Source organism: Solanum dulcamara, chromosome 3, assembly GCF_947179165.1.
Source record: "Solanum dulcamara chromosome 3, daSolDulc1.2, whole genome shotgun sequence".
Taxonomy (NCBI): domain Eukaryota; kingdom Viridiplantae; phylum Streptophyta; class Magnoliopsida; order Solanales; family Solanaceae; genus Solanum; species Solanum dulcamara.
The window spans coordinates 45681318-45700631 of NC_077239.1; positions in this window are offsets into that span (position 1 = coordinate 45681318).

Genomic DNA, 19314 nt, shown 5'->3' on the forward strand with positions numbered 1-19314 from the left:
TTGGAAAGTTGAAAGTAAACAGACAATGACATGAGTACACCCTAAAAGGGGCGAATATGTTAAGAGAGTAGGACGGAGCGAACTAAAGACTTTGTAAGAGGTAGCAAGGTCATGTTTAGGTAAAGACTAAGATGTGGAAATAGAGTCATTAGCCTCTCATATTGGGGCATACAAGTAGCAAGGGGAAAGAATAGAACATCTCCTACGGTAAGAGATGAGGAGATTATATAATACATAGAGGAAGGAAAAAAAATTAAGACAAAATAGAGCTAACACAAGCAAGTCTTAGTGTGAATGTAATACACAAAGTACTAAAAGACTGCATCTACCTCATACCAGTTATACAAGAATAGTTATAAAACCTGTGAATATACATATACGGCACAAGACCAAGTAGAGGAGTGCATGATAAAAAGGGGTTATGAGATTTTGGAGATGTTATAGGGAAATTCAAAGAGTAGGTAAACCAAGGGACCAAAGAGATATGGCCAAGGTTGAACTAAGGATCTACCCCAATAGCGGTTGCAAGATAACAAAAAAAGAAAGGGCAAAGCAAAACTTGAAGCCTAGAGAGACGATGCTAAGGTAAATCTTGGGCTAAGTTGAGTACCTTCACACATTATTGCAAAGATTGCAATATAATGTGTGACAGGGAAATTTGAGCCAAGTCGGAGTAAAAGGACCATGGAAGAGTTTGAGCTAACGATGAAGCAACGACACAAGATCATGTACCTAGAATGTTACAAATTGGGTCAAGGGAGTTGAAAATAGGCTTAAGTAAAATGGACAGGGTTGTTTGGTTACTAATAGAAGGTGCACTTAGATGCCAAAGTCCTTCACAATTATACGAAATAATGATGAGACAAAAATAGAGAAGGAATATCCATATTGGTTCCCTATGTCTACAGGTGGTCTAAACTCCTAAATCAATAGTATTGATGAGTAGGAGACCTATGGATGACCACGGGTATAGATAATTCCTAAAGTCCTTGTAAGACCTCATGAGATTAATTAACATTCGAGGATGAATGTTCTTAACGGGGGAAGGATGTTATGCCCCATACTTTTGTGCCTCGGAACATTTTCTTAAGCTTCTTAAAAGTTGCCTGTGACCCAAAGTATCTAAACGTTATCAAATAACTCTAAGGAAGGGAGGATGTGATACCCCATAATATAGAAGGTTGGAAATAGAGTTATAAGAATTTAAAAGGAGTTAGAGGCCAAATAACAAGTCATGGAACTCGACTTGCTTGCGTAAGCTACCAACTAGGCCATCTTACATAACTACGATGCTTGAGTACACGTCGAGCTTAAGTAGCAACGAATACATAGGCTCTTAAAGTAATACGAGATGACGAACCCACGGAAGAGGCTGAAGGAGGTGTAGCACCTACTTGGACGCAAGTAGGTGATGCACCTACTTTTACTTAGTAGGTGCTGCACCTACTTGGACCAAGTAAGTGACTCACCTGCCTGGGGTGGACCCCACACTTCCATGTGGCAGTATATGAGTGGGCACATCGATGAGGTGGCACCCTAAGGGCTGCCATGTCACTCCTAGAGGATGCCATGTGTCCCCTCTTAAGTACACATATATAAACATGTGTATTGCTGGATCAACATCACTTTTCAACATTCTTAACTTAGAAAATGAGAGAAAAACGTGAGAGCAAGAGCAAGGCAGCCACGGGTTGCTTCAATTCAAGGTAAGCTCTTGGACTTTCATCCCTTGAATTAATTATTTAAGGTATACTATGGTTACCTAATGGTTTTTAATAGCGTAAAGTAATTATTTGGGGTAGCAGGAAGTGCAGCGAGCAGCCCCACCAATTTTCAGCACGTTAAGGAGCTTCTGAAATCAATTTTCAGCAAGGTAAGGTTTGATTCTCTTGTCCTACGTTTGGGTAAGTATGATCTGGATATGTGAAAATATGTACATCACTGCTGAAAGAGGCTACAAGTAGTGTAGAGACTATTTTGGTGTATTTTAGTCGGCTTAAAGTTTAACTAGTGTTGTTGTTATTGTGGGGTTATATTGGGAGTTTTTTTGTAGTGTTGCAGGGCTGGAAACATGTCTAAATATAGGTATAAGTTCTTCTGGTTATAGACACATCACGTCCCATTTCGTGTGGTTAAGATTTTATGAAATAAAGATTGAAAACCGTATTTTGGAGTCCTAGTTTGAGCAGGCTGTTTGGGACTTATTTTGTGTAATATTGAAGTGGTGTAAGTGTGTATTGGCTTCTGTTTGTTGTGTTTAATATGGATTTTATGGTTTGGAGGTTAATTGGATGTTTGGATAGGGCGAGTTATGAAGAAGATGCTGCCCGAATTCCGTTAACTTCTTAACTAACTAATAGGCAAGTCGAGACTAGTCGAAAAAGGCAAATAAGGAATTGATTCCTATGGGTTCTTGGTTTTGGATTTAGAATTTGGAGAGTTAAAGATTTTTAATATTAGTATTACCTTCATGTTAAATAGGTTCGGAGGATGACGAGACAAGCCAGATTAAAAGCAATCAATATGAGGTATGTGAAGCTATCCTTCTCTTCTTTTGGGTATGTCTTCACTATAAGTGAAATGTAATATGTGCTTTGAGGATAATTCCATTCATAAAGCTTTGAGAATGATTCATGCCTATGAGTTATTTCTTGATGTTAGAACTCCTATAATAAGTGAGATATTGCCTCTCACGTCTTCTATATGAAGAAAAGTAGTAAGTATGTAAGGCCTATCTCTCCTTTGGTTTGGCATATTTCAAATGTATGTAAAGCCCATCCCTTTTGTTTTTTGGCATGTCTTAGATATAGGTTACAAACGATATGTATATGAAGCTTAGGGTAACTCTATTCATAAGCTCTTATTCTTAAGGACCCTACAATAACAAATGTCCTCGATTTCATAAGTTGTTGGGCACTTCCTTGATATATGTTTCTGGTTCACTTATAGCTGTTAAGACTCTTAAAGGAGTTAAGCTCCTATTCCTCATGTCTTCTACATGATAGAATAGTGATTGGTACGAAAAAGCTCCTCTATTTAAAAGGCTCTGAGATAGCCAATACTCGAATTTCTATAAGATGGTTCATACTATAGTAACATATGACTATGAAGTTGAGGCTCCAGTTGACATAGTCCCTAATGGCATCTAGAGGGTACTGGAGATGATTCCTACCCTGGTTTCCAAGTGACGGTTCATTTGACCATTTCGTTGAGCATTAAATGATGTATTTATTTGCATATGGTTATTCACTACTCTGTTCACGTATACTGCTAAATGATTATTCACCGTGTCCCATGAAGGGCCGAGCATGATAAATGATGAAATGTTGATTCACCGTATCCCATGAAGGGTCGGGTATGATATATGATGAAATGATTATTCACCGCATCCCATGAATGGTCGGGCATGATAAATAATGAAATGATGATTCACCGCATCCCATAAAGGGTCGGGCATGATATATGATGAAATGATTATTCACCGTGTTTCATTAAGGGCTGGGCATGATAAATGATGAAATGCTGATTCACGGCGTCCCATGAAAGAATGGGCATAATATATGATGAAATGATTATTCACTGCATCCCATGAAGGGCTGGGCATGATAAATAATGAAATATTGATTCACTGCGTCCTATAAAGGGTCGGGCATGACATATGATAAAATGATTATTCACCACGTCCCATGAAGGGTTGGGCATGATAAATTATGAATTATTGATTCACCGCATCCCATGAATGGCCGGGTATGATATATGATGAAATGATTATTCACCGCATCCCATGAAGGGTCAGTCATGATACACGATAAGATGATAGCTTCACCGAGTCCCTCACTGAAGGGTCGGATATAGTCTATAGGCATGCATGTGAAAATATAGTGATACATTTGTAGCACCAAGTCCCACAGTGGGCCAAGTATGGTATGTAAGGAAGATATACATGCCCTCATGTCATAAGATGCAGGTAGAGAAATATGTTAACTATTATATTTGTTTCCTGCATCCCTACTTCAGTTGTTAGCTCAGTTATGTTATGTTATTCTTTATATACTCAGTACATATATCGTACTGACCCTTCCTTTCCTCAGGTGGGATGCATTTCATGTCCGTAGGTACATATATTTATTTCAGGGATCCGCCAGCTTAAGTTTTCCACTCAGCTATGTCGGAGGTGCTCCAATGTTCTAGAGCCCAACTTTTGGTGCTTATCTTCTAATGTATACATTTGGTTATTCAGGGGTATGGTAGGGGCCCTGTCCTACCATATGTTATTGTTAATATTCTTAGAGGTCTGTAGACATGTGTGTGGGTTATACGTATAAGTTCTGTTCATTTATGTCCACATGGTGAATGGAAAATATTAAGACGTTATGCCAGCCATGTCGTCTTGCATGCCCTTTCATGATAAGATACAAATGAAAGCGGCTACATGTATATGGAAATGCTATGACCCACTAGGTTCTTATGTATTATTCTTATATCGATTGGTACATCTGATAGTTATATATACGGGGGTCCAGGTCTGTCACGATCCAAGCCTAAGCCCTAGATGTGACATGGCAAATGAGGAATCCGAAAGTACCTCAAACAAGCCTCTTAGCATTCTTTTAGCCTTTCATAGGTAATGATGATAAATAAACAAACAGAAATCATAATAGTAAATCTTCAACTTACATATGTCCAACAATACCTCTAACTATTAGATTTAACGAGGCTAAGACAAGTCCCTAGCTCACCCTCAATCATAATAGAAGAAATGCCATAGTAAAATATCATAACATATCATAAGCTAGAAAGATAAAGGAGTATTGTTCCCGGAATATGGGAACTCACCAAAAGTAGTCTTTAACGAAATCTCAACTAGCCACGTGGAGGAGAACGAGGAGGAGCACTTGTCCCTACATGGTGATATCATGTAGGCAAAAGAGTATGCGTTAGTACTTTGAATGTACTAAGTATGTAAGGATGCATGAACATTGAGGAAATATTATAACATTTATGTAATATGGAACCTAATGTAATGCATGATAATAAATCATATAAATATCCTTTAAAATATTCATTTTGTGGGAAAATAACCATAATCGACATTTAAGACCATGCGAGCTATTACATGGAATCCAACATAACCCCCTACGTTGGTCGGGGAGACTAGTTTCTAGGTAGAACTCCGTCAACTTCATTCATTTCTTTAACTTTAACTTTAAGGACTATTTATGGATCCATTAGCCTAACCCTACAAGGGCTCCTATGTTGGCACATAGTTAATGAGACAAGGGGTTGCTACTAGGATTCCCTTACCGAATCCCACCTCAATGCCTCATTCGGTGCTAAGTCAATCCCATGGAATAGTTTAATACTTTAAAATATTCATAGCATATAACTTGAGAATTCAAACATCATATTCGGTAGAATAGCTCATTAAAACATTTGAAAATTCAAATATGCAAGAATTGTCCTTATTGCATAAAGAATCCAACATTCATATCATTTCATCATTCTTTATTTTCATAAGACTCCTATTTGATCATAGATATTGCTATCACAAATATTCATGTGGAGGCAAGGCTTTCAAGTCAAACTTTATTAAAAACATAGTAAAACTAGGTGGGTTCAAATCACTTCAACTTGCAAATATGTATGTAAATAAATATAAATAAATACTTTGAAATCCATTTATTAAAAATCGTGCTTTAAACAACCCACCACGAATTTCAAGAACCTTTAAATAGATAAATAGAGGAATTACATGCAAATCATTAATTCATACATATGAAATTATGTCGCATCAAAATAGACCAATAATCATTAGTTTAACCATGATTCATACTATTAAGTAAAAATAAGAATTACCATAAGAAAATATTACTTGAAATCAAGAGACTTAATTAAAAGAGTTTTTGGACTAAATGAGTGGAAGAACCAATGGATAAACACCCACATAACTTATAGAGCTTAAAGAAAATAAATATAATTTATCATATAATCAAAATAATTTAGACATGAGAGTGGAAAGAATACTCTCATTGAAGCCTGACATACCTAGAATCTGAAGCTTTAGTCGGAACTGAAAGACTTAATGAATACTCTTGAGTCCTAGCTTTTCTCCTCGCAGGAATGTTTTGTGTACTATCCGGAGTATATATGAATAACCGGAATAGTATTTCTTCACTACTAAGAACTAAAACTATATTTGAGAATGTGTAAAGAAGTGTATAGAGAGAAGACTTGCTTGAGAAAGCTTGATGAATAAAATAAGGAAATAATGTGGGTATTTATAGGTGTAGAAGAGGGACCTAACAATAAATAAAATAATTATAAAGAAAAATCTGAAAATTTAATGGAAAATTATGATGTCATGGATGATGTTAATTGGAGGACAATTTATGTCATGAGTGATGTCAAAATGTATCTAGATCTTTCCATGGTAGGTGAAATGAGTTATCTTTGACAGAATAATCCTTTTCGGAGCTGCTTTTGAACAAGATAAATTCCTTATTAGGATTTAGTGTCTTTATAAGAATAGTATATATAGAAGTCTAGTTTCATGTCGTTCAAGAATCAACCAATTTGGATCACCCTACAGTAAGATATGAATTTGCTTCTACAAACACTCCATTTCATCACAGCACACTGTCTTACAATAATTAATTTATTTGACCTACTTAACCTCCGAAACATAAATTATGTTCTTCACAAAAGTTGTAGGTAATGATCTTGTGGTTACTCAGAAAGTTGAACACCCAATTTGAATAATCTTATAAAATGGTATGCCCAAAATGCAGAGGTTGTATCATTTTTAGGCGAGAATTGAAACATCGTATACAACGTGTATAAGGGATGTTACATTATCTCCCCCTTGGGAACATTCATCCTCGAATGAGGAAAGACTTAGCTTGGTAGACTAGAGTGTAAACCAACAACCCATCATTAATGCAATAGTGTAATTTAAAACATCATTTAAAACATAGTTTATAATTTTGCAAGCATATGACAAGAAAAGTTGAGATGCAAAGATTTCAAATAATTGAGCAAGGATAACTTAATACCTTAGGTTTGGGTAGAGGGGAAAAGATAAGGGTATCTCTTAACCATATCCGCTTTCGCTTCCCATGTTGCACTTTCTATATGTTGATTCCTCCAAAGGACTTTAACAGATGCAACTTCTTTGTTCCTCAATCTCTTAACTTACCGGTCCAAAATTTCCACAGGAACTTCTTCATAGGTCAAGTTTTCTTCAATATTCACTATTCCCATAGGTACAATGGAATTAGGATCACCCATATTTTTTTTCAATATAGACACATGAAACACCGGATGAACCATGGTCATTTCCAATGGTAATTCCAACTCATATGCAACCTTACCAACACGATTCATGATTCTATAAGGCCCTACATACCTAGGGCTCAATTTCCCTTTCTTACCAAATCGAACTACACCTTTCATGGGTGAAACCTTCAGATACACCCAATCGTCCATATTAAACTCAAGATCCCTTCTTCTAGTGTCAGAATAGGACTTTTGATGACTTTGAGCCATCTTCAACCTTTCTCTAATGACCTTCACCTTCTCTAAAGCATGTACCAAATCGAGGCCCAATAAGGTCATCTCGCCTACTTTGAATCAACCAATTGGTGATCTACATCGTCTCCCATACAAAGCCTTAAACGACGCCATATTAATACTTGAGTGGTAACTATTATTATAGGCTAACTTGATGAGTGTTAGATGATCATCCCAATTTCCTTTAAACTCCAACACACAATCCCTTAATATATCCTCTAGTATTTGAATCATCCTTTCGACTTACCCATCCATTTGAGGATGAAATGTTGTGCTCAACTTTACATTAGTACCGAGGCCTTTTTGAAATGATCTCCAGAAGTGAGAAGTGAATTAAGTATCACGATCTGAAATAATAAATAACGGCACACCCTACAACCTCACCAACTCCCGAATATACAACTTGGCATAGTCTTCGGCACTATAGGAAGTTTTAACCGGTAGGAAGTGAGCTAACTTAGTCATTCTATCAATAATTACCTAAATCGAGTCATGACGCTTCCGAGTATGAGGCAAACCCACTACAAAATCCATATTCACATCTTCCCACTTCCAAGTTGGGATTTCAATGTCTTGGGCTAGGCCACCCAGCCTTTGATGTTCGGCCTTCACTTGTTGGCAATTCGTACATTCGGACACAAACCTTACTATGTCCTTCTTCATGCCACCCCACCAATACAACTTCTTTAAGTCTCGGTACATTTTCATTAAATCGAGATGAATGGAGTATGTAGAATTATGAGCCTCCATCAAGATTAAACTCCTTAGGCCATCAATATCTGGAACACATATCCGACCTTGGTAGTATAGCACCCCATCTCCTCCTTGGGAAAAGACCTCTATCTTCTTTTCCTTTACCAACTTCTTTAACTCGATAAACTTTGGGTCAAGATCTTTCTTTGATTTAGCATCCACCACCAAAGAGGATTTGGACCTATTTTGAACAACCATACCACCATCATTAGTTCCACACAACTTCACCCCTAATCTAGCTAATCGGTGAACATCTTTCACCAACTCCCTCTTTTTTTCATCCACATGGGCCACACTCTCCATAGACACTCTACTAAGTGCATCAGCAACCATATTGGCTTTACCCGGATGATAGTGCACACTCATGTTATTGTCCTTAAGGAGTTCTAGCCACCTTCTTTGCCTTAGATTAATGTCCTTTTGGTTGAACACATATTGAAGACTTTTATGATCAGTAAACACATCCACATGAACCCCATAGAGGTAATGCCTCCAAATCTTTAGGTCAAAAACAAAAGCCGCCAATTCAAGGTCATGGGTAGGGTAGTTACGCTCATGCACCTTTAATTGCCTAGAAGCATAGCCTATGACCTTGCCCTTTTGCATTAAGACACAACCTAAACCAATCTTTGAAGCATTATAATAAACTACAAACCCTTCTAATCCTTCTAGGAGAGTCAAAATAGGAGCAGAGGTAAGTCGATCTTTTAAGGTCTGGAAACTCTTCTCACACTCATCTGTCCATATGAATTTGGATTTCTTTTGGGTCAATTTTATCATAGAAGATGAGATGGAAGAAAAACCTTTGACGAACCTTCAATAGTACCCGGCTAGACCTAAGAAACTCCTAATGTCTGAAGGAGATAATGGTCTAGGAAAATTTTTGTCTGCCTCTATTTTCTTAGGATCAACCTTGATCCCATCACCGAACACTACGTGACCAAGAAATGTCATCTCCTTTAACCAAAATTCACACTTACTAAATTTTCCAAATAATTTCCTATCCCTCAACGTTTGAAGCACAACTCTCAAGTGATTTTTATGTTCTTCCTCACCCCAAGAGTAAATTAAAATATCATCAATGAAGACCACCATAAAGGTATCAAGTTAAGGTTTGAACACCCTATTCATCAAGTCTATGAACACCGCCGGTGCATTCGTCAACCCAAAACTCATCACCACAAACTCAAAGTGACCATACCTTGTTCGGAAGGCCATTTTGGGAATGTCACACTACCTCACCCATAGTTGGTGATAGCCGGACCGAAGGTCGATCTTGGAGAAGTAACTTGCCCCTTGCAGTTGATCAAACAAGTCATCTATTCTTGGGAGTGGGTACTTGTTCTTAATGGTCATCTTATTTAATTGCCGGTAGTCTATGCACATTCGAAGCGACCATCCTTCTTTCTCACAAATAATACGGGAGCACCCTATGGAGAAATACTTGGTCTTATGAACCCCTTCTCTAATAAGTCTTTTAATTGTTCCTTCAACTCTTTCAATTCTGCTCGGGCCATACGGTAAGGAGGAATAGAGATAGGTTGGGTATCGGGGAGGAGATCGATACCAAAATCAACTTCCCTTTTGGGAGGGACACCGGGAAGGTCATCGGGAAAGACATTAGGAAATTCATTGACTATAGGAACCGACTCAAGAGGAGGACTTTTGGAGTTGACATCCCTAACCCTCACAATATGGTAGCTTTCCACACACTACTGTTTAACACGTAGAAGCCTTACTAGGCAATACTCAATCCTTGCAGAAATTCCAATACTAAGCAGTGGATAGGGGTTAGGAGGCATACTTGGAGTTTTGGGAATGGAATTATCCCCACATTCCACACACAATTCACTTAAGTCTAAAACTTGCCAAAAGGAAAGAAAGATAGTTGTACGAACTTATACCAAAACATGCCAAGAGAAAGCTTTACATACCTCTTGGGAGTTACCCTTTATCCTGCTCGCCTCATCGTCTTCTGAACCTATTCAATATAAAGTAATACGAATATCAACTACTCTTAACTTTTCAGCATCTGAGGTTACGCCTTAATGTTAATGGAATCAATTTCCTTAGTCGTTTCCTCGGCTAGTCCTTTAGTTTGTTAAGGCGTTAACGAAAATTGGGCAGCACCTCCCCTATAATGTGCCCTATCCGAGTTTCCAATTAGGTCCCTAAGACCTACAGCCAACCAACAACAACAAACTGCAGCAATTCATATCAACAATATACAGCATAAACTCCAAACGACTTATTCGAAAATACGATATCAAAATAGGGCGTCTAGCCTTTATTTTGTGACGCCTTTAATTATACATAACGAGGGGTCATGTGGATTCGACCAGCAGCAACCTAAGCCACATTAGGACATATTCAGGCCCTGCAACAACAAGCCACACCCCTGCAGAGCAACTCACAAGAACAACACTTTGTTTCGACAACAATTCAACTATAACGACTACAAATTAGTTTATTCTGAACGTCAAGTATTTCTAATCCATTTTCATATTTCCAGCCACCAATAGGGCGTGTAACATGCTCCATCAGAACACATAAAGCTCAAATTTAAAGAAGAAATCTTACCTTACGTTAAACTTGTCAAACTCGCCTAAACTATCCAAAATGTGAAATCTGGACAGCTTACTGTTTTACCTTGTCGCTTCGTTTCGAAGGGGTAATGGAGGGAAACAGGATTTACGTCCTTCATGAAAGTTATATACATGTGTCTTAGGGTCGCAAAAAATTTCAAATCATCCCTACATCAATTTTGTACAAAACGATATGACCAAAATACTCACAGCTGTCCGTGTAGGATTTCCAAAACCAAATCTGGGCAGTACCTCTTCTACACTTCATCACTCTTTTTCGAGCTGCTACAAGTAAAACTGGATTTTCGAGTCTGAACGAAAGTTATTGGTATCAGAAATACCTTTCCAAAACATATTAAATCATTCGAAACGAAACTTTACACAAGAAGTTATACCCATATTACTAACAACAGTCCCTTCCAAAAACGGGTTGGTTAATTAGTTCTTAACGTTTTCTCCTTCAACTTTCTCTTATTTCTTTCCAAGTGTAAACTGCAACCATGGTTCCTTAGGCATCCTAATACACATGTATACAGCCCCACATGGTTGAAAAACATTGTAGATAATTAATTCACGGAGGAAAATTGAAGAACTCACCTTTAATTCTTCAAAAACGTTGCTGCCTTGTTCCTTTTGGTTCTTCACGTTTTTCCTCTCATTTGGCTGATGTTTATGGATGGAAAATGAGTTAAAGAGTCAGCCAACATGTATATATACACCTCCTTAGGAGGTGACATGTGGTATCCCCCTAGGGTGACACGTGGCAGCCCCCTAGGGTGACACGTGGCAGCCTCCTAGGGTGACACCTCGTCCAAGCTTCCAACACAAAACTGCCACATGGCAGCGTGGGGTCCATCCCAAGTAGGTGAGTCACCTGCCTGCTTGTCACCTGCTTGCTTCACTTTCGTAAGTTCGGAAACTAGTTTTTGCTCCCTCTCGTAGGTTCATAATCTCGTTTTATTTTAAGAGCCTAGGTAATCCGTGCTACATAAGTTTGGTATGTAATCAAGTAACTCACGTATGTAAGATTTCTAAATTAGTAGCTTGCGTAGATAAGTCGAGTCCTACGATTCGTTACTTGGCCTCCTATTCCTTCCGTATTCTTATATGATTCCCCTTCCAACCTTCTCTACTATGGGGTATCACATCCTCCCTTCGTTGGAGTCATTTGATAGTGTCGTAGCATATCCGGTTCATATGGTAATGTCCAAGGAACTTATGAAACATTCTGAGTTTAAAAGGGTGAGGTGTAACATCCTTTCCCCCTTTAGAACATTCGTCCCCGAATGTTAAACAAAACTTCCCTTAGAACTTATACAGACCATCGGGTATTCGCTTCTATTTCCTTACACATATTTCCATCGAAGTACTTAGTATACGAGTTTCAGGAGTTGGGGTTACCTGTTTACCTGGTGGTTTATGTCCTCTTTTTAATTTCTTAGGTCATCCCCTTTTCTAGTTTTGATTTTGCCACAATACCTTGATGGAAGGCACGTCTTCAATTCGCAACCTTCTAATTTGCCAATCGAAGATGGCAATAAGTTTCTCCTCATAGGATAACTCTTCCATATCATGGACTTCATTTATAAGACATACTATGGGTGGATTGCTAGTACATTCGCGAAATATCTATATCTGATAGGCTGGGCGTATGGTCTCCAAATCAAGTGGTAAGCTCAACTTACCAGCCGCGTTGCCCACCTTATGAGTAAATTGATACCGTCTAACATATTTTGGGTCAATTTCCTTTTCTAGGTGAGCCTATGATGAACATCCAATCATCAACTTGAACTCTGTATGTCGACGTCGATTATCTGTATATCATTCCTGCCGACTCTGGGCTTTTAGTCAATAGCTTGCTTAATCATTTCGAGGCCATTGGAATACTAGTGTAGTAATTATTATTGTAGGCAACTTGATAAGTGATGGATAATCATTCCGGCTACCTTCAAAGTTAATCTCCCGGCTTGTGACATATCTTCTAGTGTCTAATAGTGCGCTCAATCTATTTAGTAGCTCGAAGGAGAAATGCGGTACTAAGACCTGTCTGTGCTTCTGACCTCTTCTTGGACTGATCTCAAGGCGTTAATTATAATTGAAGTCCCTTTATCTGGGATATTAGATGAGGAAACCTCACAGAACCTTACCATTCTCCATGTTCTATAACTCCCTCTAATTTCAGCAGCATAGGTGCTCTAGATTGGAAGCAAATGGGCTGATTCATTAGCCTAATCACAATAACTCATATAGCACCCTACTCCTACCGAGTATAAAATGGGTGCGTAATAACGTGGATAATTTGGGAACCGTTAGCCTCGTATAGTCTTTCTCGACTCCTTTCAGAACTTTAACTGGCACTTTATTCTTTTGGGTCTTTCTTCTCCCTTATCCTATATTCAATGTCGGGGAAGATCTTTGGTCCACTCGTGGCCATGTCTCACTTCACCCATAGTATCAGATCCATCTCGATAGTTTGACTTAACCCATCTCTGCATCTCTCAATAGTTAATCACAACTTGGGCTCCCTTGCCTAAAACAATAGCTGTGGAGACTCCGTAAGGTCCTACCACTCTTTTACCTTACAACTTTATACTTTCTCGGCGGAGTAGGTAACCTGTGATCGAAGGAGCAAGGGTCAACACCATTAATTCACAGGTAACATTTGTGGAATTTTTAACCTTGGGTATTACTTCCTGTCATCCGTAAGTTACATCAACTGTTTTGCTTTTTCTTGCCCTCAGAGTTGGTTGCCCAGTGGTATCGAAATTCCCTTGACTACTGGTCCGTATAACCCTTCGGTGGTTTGCCTCTTATTAACAGGTACTATGTTGACGAACTGTGGCATTCGAATGTGTCATCAGTTAGCAAGTAGCTAATCCTCCTTGTTTTGCTTAAGTCCTTGTTAGAATTACTTTAACGTATCTTATGATACTCCAGGTACGTAATCCCATATTGTTTCTCTGTCCCTAGTTCAGATTCCTCCATCTCGCGTGATCATACCAGCACTAACGCATTATGTTCCATCAGAATTTCAAAGTTAAGCGTGCTGGAGCGGGAGTAATATTGGGATGGGTGACCTCCTTTGGAAGTCTTCGTGTCGTGTTTCACTGTAATCCTTTCCATGACGTGCGGCCACTCAATTTAGCCCAAGATTTACCTCAGCGTTATCTCGCGAGTCTTTATGTTTTGCCTTGTCCTTTTCTCTGTTATCTTGCAACCAGTATCTGTGTAGACCTTTAGTTCCGCTATGACCATGTCCCTTTTTGTACGCACCCATTCATTAGGGTGGGCTACTGAGTAGCGCTAAAGTTCGTTCATATAGTGACCCTTAGAGCTGCTTTGACTCTTGTCTATTATTATCTGGCATAGCTTTAAAGGAATTTGACATATACGCTTCCCTATCCTCGATTTACTTTGAGTTCTCCTTATTTTCTACCACAAGAGGCTTTCTATTCCATTTTCTTTGGTTATTTATCTATCGCAACATCAATTGTGACTAACTCTATAACCAACATTTTGGCTTTTGGTCAAGCATACTGTCGTTATCCTTTGTAGTGTCTCTTGAATTATTCAATATCCTTTCATTGGTACATTCTTCTGTTTTTATATGCAGCCGCCTTCTAGCGTTATGTTGTTTAGGGTCTCATCACAACCTTCTCAACGTTGCCTTATGTAGCATTTTGGCTTCCGTTCAATTACTGGTGGCTTCCAGACCTTTCTAACTTGGTTCGGCAGGATATCTTATTGAAGTTTAGACGTCCATCTCAAATATATTATCATATCGATTGCCTTCACCTTACTTTTGCCATTTTCTCATTAACTTCCCCCCTTTAGAGGGTACTCGTGCTTTCCTCTGTATGTACTTGTAGTCATTCCAATTTCAATTAGGCGGTACTAGTATTCAGTGAATAACTATTCCAGGTTTTCTTAAAGTAGTGGCTTTTTCCCAACCTATATCCTTTGTTTCTTGGGATGAATGGAAGTTGTTCCAATTATTTTTTAAGTTTGCCATCCTCGTCCCTTGAGGGCTCCACTATTTTTGGGGCGACGTGGTGTACCCGCGTCATTTTTTTGTATCTTAAGCTCCATACTCTTACTGTGTACTCAACGCAGACTTTTAACTTAGTTAGTCGCTACTAATGATGCCTTATTAGCGGTCTCACTTTATCCTTGCATACTGGTATCACATTATTTAATTCATACTTATATATCCCCTTTTTTTTTATTCGTATTCGTATTCAGTTCCTGACATCTCTTTGAGGTGTTTCTATTAGAAGTTCTTTCCCCAATTAGTCGGTGGCAAATTATAAACTATTATCGTACATCATTTTCCAACCATTGTTGGAAGGGATTAGAACCTCTTAAACATCACGGTACTTTTTTTTTGGTAGTACTTGACCTACCTGGTCTCCTTCTGAGTTTATCCTCGAGTTATGAACAACTCATCTAATTTACAATTAGGAGTTTAAGGCTTGGTATTTTTTTTTTAAAGAATGAAACTCATTCACGGGACATCTTATCCTTCATTCTGAGCCCTCTGTGTATATTTCTACAATACAAATACGGCTGGAGATACCGTAATCTGAACTTTACTACTTAAATAAGCCTTTGTTCCTCCAAAATAAAATTCTTCGAGTGAAAAGGGTGCCCCTTATCGACCACCTAAAGGGTACCTCTTACAGCTTTAGTTGAACACAGTAGGGGTACTTGGTATCAACTCCTCAGACATCTCAAAAATCTATGCTTTACTTCCTTTTTCTTGTTTTGGGAAAATTTCGGCAGAGTTTCCTCTATATTTCTTACTTATCCCAAAACCTGCATGCAGAAAATACCAACAATGCCTTACAGGGCCAGCATATATATTTACATATCATATCACAGCCGCACAGGGCTTTCAATGTCATTTTTTTATCGCAGCCATACAGGGCTTTCAACGTCAACAATAATATAAAAATATTAGACTTACCTCATATGTCCAACTTCAAACTGCAACTATTGCACTTCCTGACTACTTTCCCTTCAGGTTTCAGCTTTACATTTCAAATAATACTTCACTACCTTACCAAACAGATATCTTCCGTGCCTTCACTTTACTTACCTGCGTGCTTTGTAACTTTCTATGTCATCAATTACTTTCTTCTGTTGGTGTCGTCCTTCTGTTAAGATCCAAGGTTAGTATAAGGAATTTTTCCTATGACTCAGATCTAAAGCACGATCTCATATGTAGAAGAAAGTTAACATCCTAAATGTCCTATAGCTTCATGTTTATAGATGTGGCGCGCAACACATCGATAACCAAGACTCTATTAGACACGGTCTGCAGACACTCCAAGGACGAACTACTTTGATACCACTTCTGTCATGACCCAACCCCGTAGGCCGCGACTGGGGTCTGACCTGGACCCCCCGTACATATATCTATTAGCTGAGGTCACATTGAATCATAAATAAGACAATATCATGTAATAGAGCCCCACTGGGCGATAACATTTTCATAAACTGTAGCCCTTTTCGTTTGTATCACAACATGACAGGGCACGCAAGCCGACAAGGCTACCATAACATAATAACATATATCATATATCATGTAGATCCAGCTTAATCAAACTGACATACACAACCCACATATACATGTCTGCAGACCTCTAAACATATAAATGACAACATATGGTGGGACAGGGCCCCCGCCGTACCCCTGAATGGATAAAACAATTTCTATACATCCGTGGACAGTATCAAAAACTAGGCCCCGATACAATGGAGCCTCTTCCATCTAGGCTGCATGGAATCCTAAGCTGACGGACTCCCAAAATTTGTATATGTACCTGTGGGCATGAACGCAGCCCCCCGAGAAAGGGGGTCAGTACGATATGTGTACTGAGTATGTAAAACATAATATAATACAACTGGAAACATATTTGAGGTAGAGAATCAGGGGATAAGATATCAATTCAGAAACCTGTACCTGTACTTTATGAATTACAAAAACATGCATGTTTGAGTCATATCATATAGCCGTCCCTTTCGGGGGTCCGGTGAATCATCTCTGTAAAATTATCTCTGTAAAACCATCATGGCCCCAGTGCCATCACAACCTTATTACAACACATCATCATATATTTATACACGTATCCTGGCCCTCTATTGAGGGACTCAGTGAATAATGCAGTGAACTGTGCACGAGAACATATCCTGGCCCAGGACTCAAGGAAAGAAGTGTTACGGTATACACGAGTAGAGTAGTGAGTAACTATATGCAATTTAAATCATTATCAGAGACTCGACAGAATAAGAAAGTTAAGCTTTTATTTGAGAACCCGAGTAACGGTGTAGTCATCTCGAGTGTCCTCTAAATGCCATTATAGGTTGTCTCAAAAGTAATCTCGAAGGCCCTGGACACGTATTAACATAGGTCCAAATCATTTATAGAATCAGAAACATTTGTTGACAAATAGTTTGTAAGACTTGGAGCCTGTACATTTGTTACCTTTTTAACATATAAAAGTTTCCAGGGAAATAGTTCGATTATTATAAAAGTTCGATATTCAGACGTAAATAAGAGATACTAAGAATAGAGTTACCCCGGAACTCATATCATGTTTAACCTACAACTAAGACATGCCAGAAGAAGAAAGAGAACAAACTATATATGGTCTGTACTTTCCTTTATGGGATCTGCATACACATATTTCATACCCGGCCCATCATGGGGCTCGGTGAATCATTATGGCATCATAATCTCATATTCGTACCAAATACGAATCAAGGGAAATGAGAGATAGCTTTCCACACACTACTGTTTAACACGTAGAAGCCTTACTAGGCAATACTCAATCCTTGCAAAAATTCCAATACTAAGCAGTGGATAGGGGTTAGGAGGCATACTTGGAGTTTTGGGAATGGAATTATCCCCACATTCCACACACAATTCACTTAAGGCTAAAGCTTGCCAAAAGGAAAGAAAGATAGTTACGAACTTATACCAAAACATGCCAAGAGAAAGCTTTACATACCTCTTGGGAGTTACCCTTTATCCTACTCGCCTCATCGTCTTCTGAACCTATTCAATATAAAGTAATACGAATATCAACTACTCTTAACTTTTCAGCATCTGAGGTTACGCCTTAATGTTAATGGAATCTATTTCCTTAGTCGTTTCCTCGGCTAGTCCTTTAGTTTGTTAAGGCGTTAACGAAAATTGGGCAGCACCTCCCCTATAATGTGCCCTATCCGAGTTTCCAATTAGGTCCCTAAGACCTACATTCAACCAACAACAACAACCTGCAGCAATTCATACCAACAATATACAGCATAAACTCCAAACGACTTATTCGAAAATACGATATCAAAATAGGGCGTCTAGCCTTTATTTTGTGACGCCTTTAATTATACGTAACGAGGGGTCATGTGACTTCGACCAGCAGCACCCTAAGACACATTAGGACATATTCAGTCCCTGCAACAACAAGCCACACCCCTGCAGAGCAACTCACAAGAACAACACTTTGTTTCAACAACAATTCAACTATAACGACTACAAATTAGTTTATTCCGAACGTCAAGTATTTCTAAGCCATTTTCATATTTTCAGCCACCAATAGGGCGTGTAACATGCTCCATCAGAACACATAAAGCTCAAATTTAAATAAGAAACCTTACCTTACATTAAACTTGTCAAACTCGCCAAAACTATCCAAAATGTGAAATCTGGACAGCTTACTGTTTTACCTTGTCGCTTCGTTTCGAAGGGGTAATGGAGGGAAACAGGATTTACGTCCTTCATGAAAGTTATATACATGTGTCTTAGGGTCGCAAACAATTTCAAATCATCCCTACATCAATTTTGTACAAAAAGATATGACCAAAATACTCACAGCTGTCCGTGTAGGATTTCCAAAACCAAATCTGGGCAGTACCTCCTCTACACTTCATCACTCTTTTTCGAGATTCTACAAGTAAAACTGGATTTTAGAGTCTGAACGAAAGTTATTGGTATCTGAAATACATTTCCAAAACATATTAAATTATTCTAAACGAAACTTTACACAAGAAGTTATACCCATATTACTAACAACAGTCCCTTCCAAAAACGGGTTGGTTAATTAGTTCTTAACGTTTTCTCCTTCAACTTTCTCTTATTTCTTTCCAAGTGTAAACTGCAACCATGGTTCCTTAGGCATCCTAATACACATGTATACACCCCCACATGGTTGAAAAACATTGTAGATAATTAATTCACGGAGGAAAATTGAAGAACTCACCTTTAATTCTTCAAAAACGTTGCTGCCTTGTTCCTTTTGGTTCTTTACGTTTTTCCTCTCATTTGGCTGATGTTTATGGATGGAAAATGAGTTAAAGAGTCAGCCAACATGTATATATACACCTCCTTAGGAGGTGACATGTGGCA